The sequence below is a fragment of the Martes martes genome, assembly GCF_963455335.1.
Source record: "Martes martes genome assembly, chromosome: 3".
NCBI lineage: Eukaryota > Metazoa > Chordata > Mammalia > Carnivora > Mustelidae > Martes > Martes martes.
In genome coordinates this window covers 59,721,619-59,727,618 of record NC_137890.1, presented here as the reverse complement: position 1 = coordinate 59,727,618, position 6,000 = coordinate 59,721,619, and positions in this window count along the sequence as shown.

The following is a 6,000-nucleotide window of genomic DNA, read 5'->3' as shown; positions in this document are numbered from 1 at the left end:
CAAAAAACACAGGAAAAGAAGCTCAGCATCACAGATCATTAAGGAAATGCAAATCAAAACTATATTGAGATCCGATTTCATACCTCACAGGATAGCTAAAATAAAAAGGACAGATGATAACAAGTATTGGTGAGGACATGAAGAACTTGTACATTGCTGGTGTTGTAAATTGATGCAGGAACTTTGCAAAACAGTTTGGCAGTTATTCAAACCTTTAAACAAAGAGTCACAAGGTAACCCAGTAATTCCATTCCTAGGTATATAACCAAAGGGATTTAAACACATGTTCACTAAAAAAACCTGTACACAAATGTTCATAGCAATATTATCCATAATAGTCAAAAAATGGAAAAAACCCAAATGTCCATTGACTGATGCATGGATAAACAAAATACAATATAGGTATCGCAGCAGAGTATTATTTGACCACAAAACAGAATGAAGTACTAATACGTGCTACAACATGGATGAACTTGGAAAACATCACGCTAAGTGAAAGAAGCCAGATAAAAAGACCATATATTGCATAATTCCATTCATATGAAATGTCCAGAATAGGCAAACTCCTAGATTCAGAAAGTAGATTAGTGATTGCCAGGGGCCGGGGTGGGCAGCAGAATGGGGAGTGATTGCTAAGGGGTTTCTTTTTGAGGTGATGATAATGGTTGCACAACACAATGAATATACTAAAAACCATTGAATTATATACTTTAAAAAGTTGGCATTGTCATAATTCATATAAGAATATATGTGCTATAAATATAAATATAACAGTTCAATAAAGCTGTTATTATTTTTAAAATTTTTAAAATTCTGTATATAGATTTCCTTTATACAACAACCTGCTTTAGTGCAGTTAATGAAGATATCTGTTTCTAAGAACTCAGTTTATATACACTACTTTCTGGTTTTTAGATGAAGTGTAATTATATTACATGTATTTATTTTAAGGGCTTTTATTCGTTTGCTGTTCTTCCAAACATTTACAGAATGCTGATGAATTAAGAACACATAAAGTGGGATTTTACTATTTTTTTTCTGATATTTTGGGAAAGTTTGAGTCTCTTCCTACTTTTCAAATTTCCTTCCTTTCCAAAGCTTTATATCTCTTTTTATAGATTTTTTTAAAATTTTTTATTTCTTTTCAGCGTAACAGTATTCATTGTTTTTGCACCACACCCAGTGCTCCATGCAATCCATGCCCTCCCTAATGCCCACCACCTGGTTCCCCCAACCTCCCACCCCCTGCCCCTTCAAAACCCTCAGGTTGTTTTTCAGAGTCCATAGTCTCTCATGGTTCACCTCCCCTTCCAATTTCCCTCAACTCCCTTCTCCTCTCCATCTCCCCTTTTCCTCCATGTTATTTGTTATGCTCCACAAATAAGTGAAACCATATGATAATTGACTCTCTCTGCTTGACTTATTTCACTCAGCATAATCTCTTCTAGTCCTGTCCATGTTGCTACAAAAGTTGGGTATTCATCCTTTCTGATGGAGGCATAATACTCAATAGTGTATATGGACCACATCTTCCTTATCCATTCGTCCATTGAAGGGCATCGTGGTTCTTTCCACAGTTTGGCGACGGTGGCCATTGTTGCTATAAACATTGGGGTACAGATGGTCTTTCTTTTCACTACATCTGTATCTTTGGGGTAAATACCCTGTAGTGCAATTGCAGGGTCATAGGGAAGCTCTATTTTTAATTTCTTAAGGAATCTCCACACCGTTCTCCAAAGTGGCTGCACCAACTTGCATTCCCACCAACAGTGTAAGAGGTTCCCCTTTCTCCACATCCTCTCCAACACATGTTGTTTTCTGTCTTGCTAATTTTGGCCATTCTAACTGGTGTAAGGTGGTATCTCAATGTGGTTTTAATTTGAATCTCCCTGATGGCTAGTGATGATGAATATTTTTTCATGTGTCTGTTAGCCATTTGTATGTCTTCATTGGAGAAGTGTCTGTTCATGTCTTCTGCCCATTTTTTGACATGATTATCTGTTTTGTGTGTGTTGAGTTTGAGGAGTTCTTTATAGATCCTGGATATCAACCTTTTGTCTGTACTGTCATTTGCAAATATCTTCTCCCATTCTGTGGGTTGCCTCTTTATAGAATATTTTAAGTCTTTGGCATAAACTGAGATCTGAGTTATATATTAGACATGACACATACAAACAGGAAGTTTAAAAGAAAAGATATAGAATCATTTTTAAAGGTTTGGTTAAAAGTTTGGAATAGTTGGAGCGCCTGGGTGGCTCAGTGGGTTAAAGCCTCTGCCTTTGGCTCAGGTCATGATCCCAGGGTCCTGGGATCGAGCTCCGCATTGGGCTCTCTGCTTGGCGGGGAGCCTGTTTGCTCCTCTCTCTCTGCCTGCCTCTCTGCCTACTTGTGATCTCTGTCTGTCAAATAAATAAATAAAATCTTAAAAAAATTTAAAAAAAAAAAAAAGGTTTGGAATAGCAAGGCACGTGGATGGCTCAGTTGGTTGAGCATCCAACTCATGATCTCTGCTTAGGTCTTGATCTTGGGCGCGTGGGTTCAGACCCTGTGTTGGGCTCTGCACTGTGGTGCCTACTTAAAAAAATAAAATAAAATAAAAGTTTGGAACAGCCAAAATAAGAGGGAAAAATTGTATTTTTATATGCCCAATTCTTAGCAGTTCTATTTTCCTACACTGAAGTTCTCTTGGCCATAACATAACCTTGGAGCTAACTCTCACGGTTGGTATTTCAAAATCATTTATTTCACAGTGAGTTTTTTTTCTTAAAGCAGTTTTCAAATATTCCAGAGTTTTGTAAACTTTTACCAGAAATTTTAAGTAGTCTCACATTCCCTGTAACTCAGCTTCCAGGATCTGCAGTTTATGGCTTAGCAGTTATGGCCCAAACTGAAATTAGGCCTACCCAGAACCACATCTACATTCACAGACACTCATGTTTAAATGGAAGGAAAGACAACAGTTCCTTCTCAACACAAAAATCAAGGTTCTGAGAATGCCTGCGTTTGGACCATTTATGTGCAGAACCACTCCTGAGGAAATAGGTTTGGAGGGATTGTAACTGCAGGTAAAACCTTATGAAAAACTTTATAAATATTTCTACACTTGCAAAAATAAAGCCATAGACACTATGTGAAGTTGTATATATCTTAAATTAGTAATATTAGGTAAATCTTAACTAATAATTATTTTCCCTTCATTGTTCCTAGAATATTTTCAGATCTTTCTCAAAATTTCAGTGAGATAATTTTGGTTTTTTTGCAGCTATTACATATAACAAGAAGTAATTTTTTTCTCTGTCTGATCCTCCTGCAAATGTCCAGTGCCTTTTGGTTTCATAATTTGGAGATGGTGACTTCTTGTTCCCAAGCCTTACTGCAGTCCCAAGACAGAATCACTTGAATGTTTGAAATGCTTTGAGAAACATTTACTGAAGTATTTGACCCAGCCAACTAAGTGTTTTTGCAACCTCCTTTCCATAACATCAGGTTCTGTATGTAGCCTGATCTTTGGCCATAGAAACTTTGCACAAAACACTTATCATCAGCTCCTTGGAGACAAGTGACTGGTTTCAGTACCCTCTGTACTACTAGACAAGGAGTGTAGATCCCAGGACTAACTACTTATTCTCATTTTCCTTAACTTCTGGGAAGGCAAAACCTACCTCAATATGCCCTTTGCCTTCCTTCCTTTTTCTTTTTTAATCTTCAATGTATCTTTCTTCTAATTATTGCAGCAATTGTACCTAGGATCTAAACTGATAAGGGAAGGTATGTATGGTATGTGTAAGTACATTAGGATACCTGTACTTTGAATAAGAGAAGCTGAGGTTGGGGAGAAATCACAGAATTCCCCTCAGTTTATAACAGTCTGCTTTACTTTCTCCAGAAGGGAAGCAGATGAAGGCACCCTCCTTCCAGGTTGAAAATTCTTGGCAAATCACATTTTTTATTCCCTAAGTTCTCATTTATAGAGCACTCGCTACTGGCTTCTTTTTCTTCCTCTTCAATACTAAAACTTATTCTGCTTTATCCTCTATTATTCTTATTTTTCTGTATCTTTATCAAATTCCTTTACTTTACCCCATCTTCTCTTTTCCTTCTACTACAGATCTCTATCTGTTCCCAGTCTCCAGCTTGGCTTACCTGATTTAGCAATCGTAAGTACTAACTCTGCTTTTCTTTGGATCATTTAGAGACACCCTATCTATGAATGACACCCTTACAAAACACTGGAATGTGTTGGTAACAAAGGGAAGCTGTTCCAGAAGAAGGTTCTCAATGTTATCTTTTGTTGTTGAAAATAGGTAAGTTACTTTAGAATTCAGTAAATCCAGATTAAAGGAGTGCAATTAATGCCAGCTGAATTTAAATGTCAGCTTCTGAGATAAGGGAAGAGATTGTAAACAAAAACTAGGAATCTATTCTTAAATGTAGTACTCTAGGGAGGCAGTTTGCATAGGGGTTAAGAACAAAGACCCTGGAGGGGCACCTGGGGGGTGGAGTGGGTTAAGCTTCCAACTCTTCCTTTCCCCTCAGGTAGGGATTTCAGGGTCCTGGGATCAAGCCCTGCCTCTGGGCTCCACACTAGTGTGGAATCTGCTTGGGATTCTCTCCCCTCTCCCTCTGCCCCTCCCCACCCCCAGTGTTCGTTTTCTCCCTCTCTTTCTCTCTCTCTCTCTCGCTCTCTCTCTTCCTAAAATCAATCAATCAATCAACCAATCTATCTATCTTAAGAAACAAACAAAGACCCTAGAGCCTGGGTTTGAATGCAGCTTCGTCACTTGATTGTGTGACTTTGGGCACCTTCCTTCCTTCCTTGCTTCTTTTCTCTTTAAGTTTTGTTTTATTTTGCTTTGTTTTAATTTAAAAAGAGAACATGCGTTCAAGAAGGCAGGAGCAGAGGTAGAAGCAGGGGGAGGGGGAGTGAGAGATTCTCAAGCAGACGCTGCACTGAGCATGGAACCCAATGCCAGGCTTGACCCCAAGACCCTAAGATCATGACCTGAGCAGAAATCAAGAGTTGGCTGCTTAACCAACTGAGCCACCAAGGCGCCCCTTGGGCACCTTTCTTATTTTTTCTTTGCCTCAGCTTCCTCCAGTGTACAGCGGAGGATACTTTTACCTCATGGGGTTGATACAGGATTAAATTAGTTTATAAAAAGCACTTATTTTTGCATGGCAATGGTAAGCAGCACATAAATGTCAGTTACTATAACTCAAAATTATAATAATGAACAGATCAAGGCCCCAGGAATATTTTTAGTTTTTTAGAAGTATAAGGTTTTTTTAATGTTTCTGATTTTTTGAAAGATCACAAATGTGGTCTGGATTACCCCAAGAAAAAAGTTTGACTTAATAACTGATTAATGAATTTTTTAAAAAGAAACCATTTCGTGTGACCCAGTACAGAGTGTAAAGTTCACTAACAGGAGATGTCTGGTTGGCATAAAAACCATTAAAAAAAATCTTGAGCATGATGTTAAACTCAACTCAGAAACACATGCTTTACATTATTGTCCTATCAGTTCTCAAGTTCCTGGCATGTCGCTGAAGCTGACTTTTTTTTTTTTTTTCCAAGTAGTCATTCTCTCTTATTGCTTTTGACTTAGATAAACGACCTTCTAACTAACTATTGGGAAACTTTTTGTAGGCTTTATTTGTGATTGTTATTTAAAGTGATAGCTGTGAAAGACTGTCAAAATATCTTTAACATTGTGCTTTTCAAAAAGAAAGGATAATTCCTTTGAAAATAATAATGAAAGGTTAATAGAATCCCAGATATAAGAAGGATAAGGTCTGTGAGCTCATGGATGGCATTCATCTGCCAAGACAGGGAAGTCTGTTTTAGGAGCTAACTGGTTTTGCTTGCTTGATACTGCTGAGTGCGCTGGAGTTGCTACATTGGGGGCAAAGTGCACTGGGCTGTAGCCCAACAGTTTACTCTTCTAGCCAGGAAAGACTATGGCAGTTCTGCTTCTACAGTAATGGCGAAAGCACGCC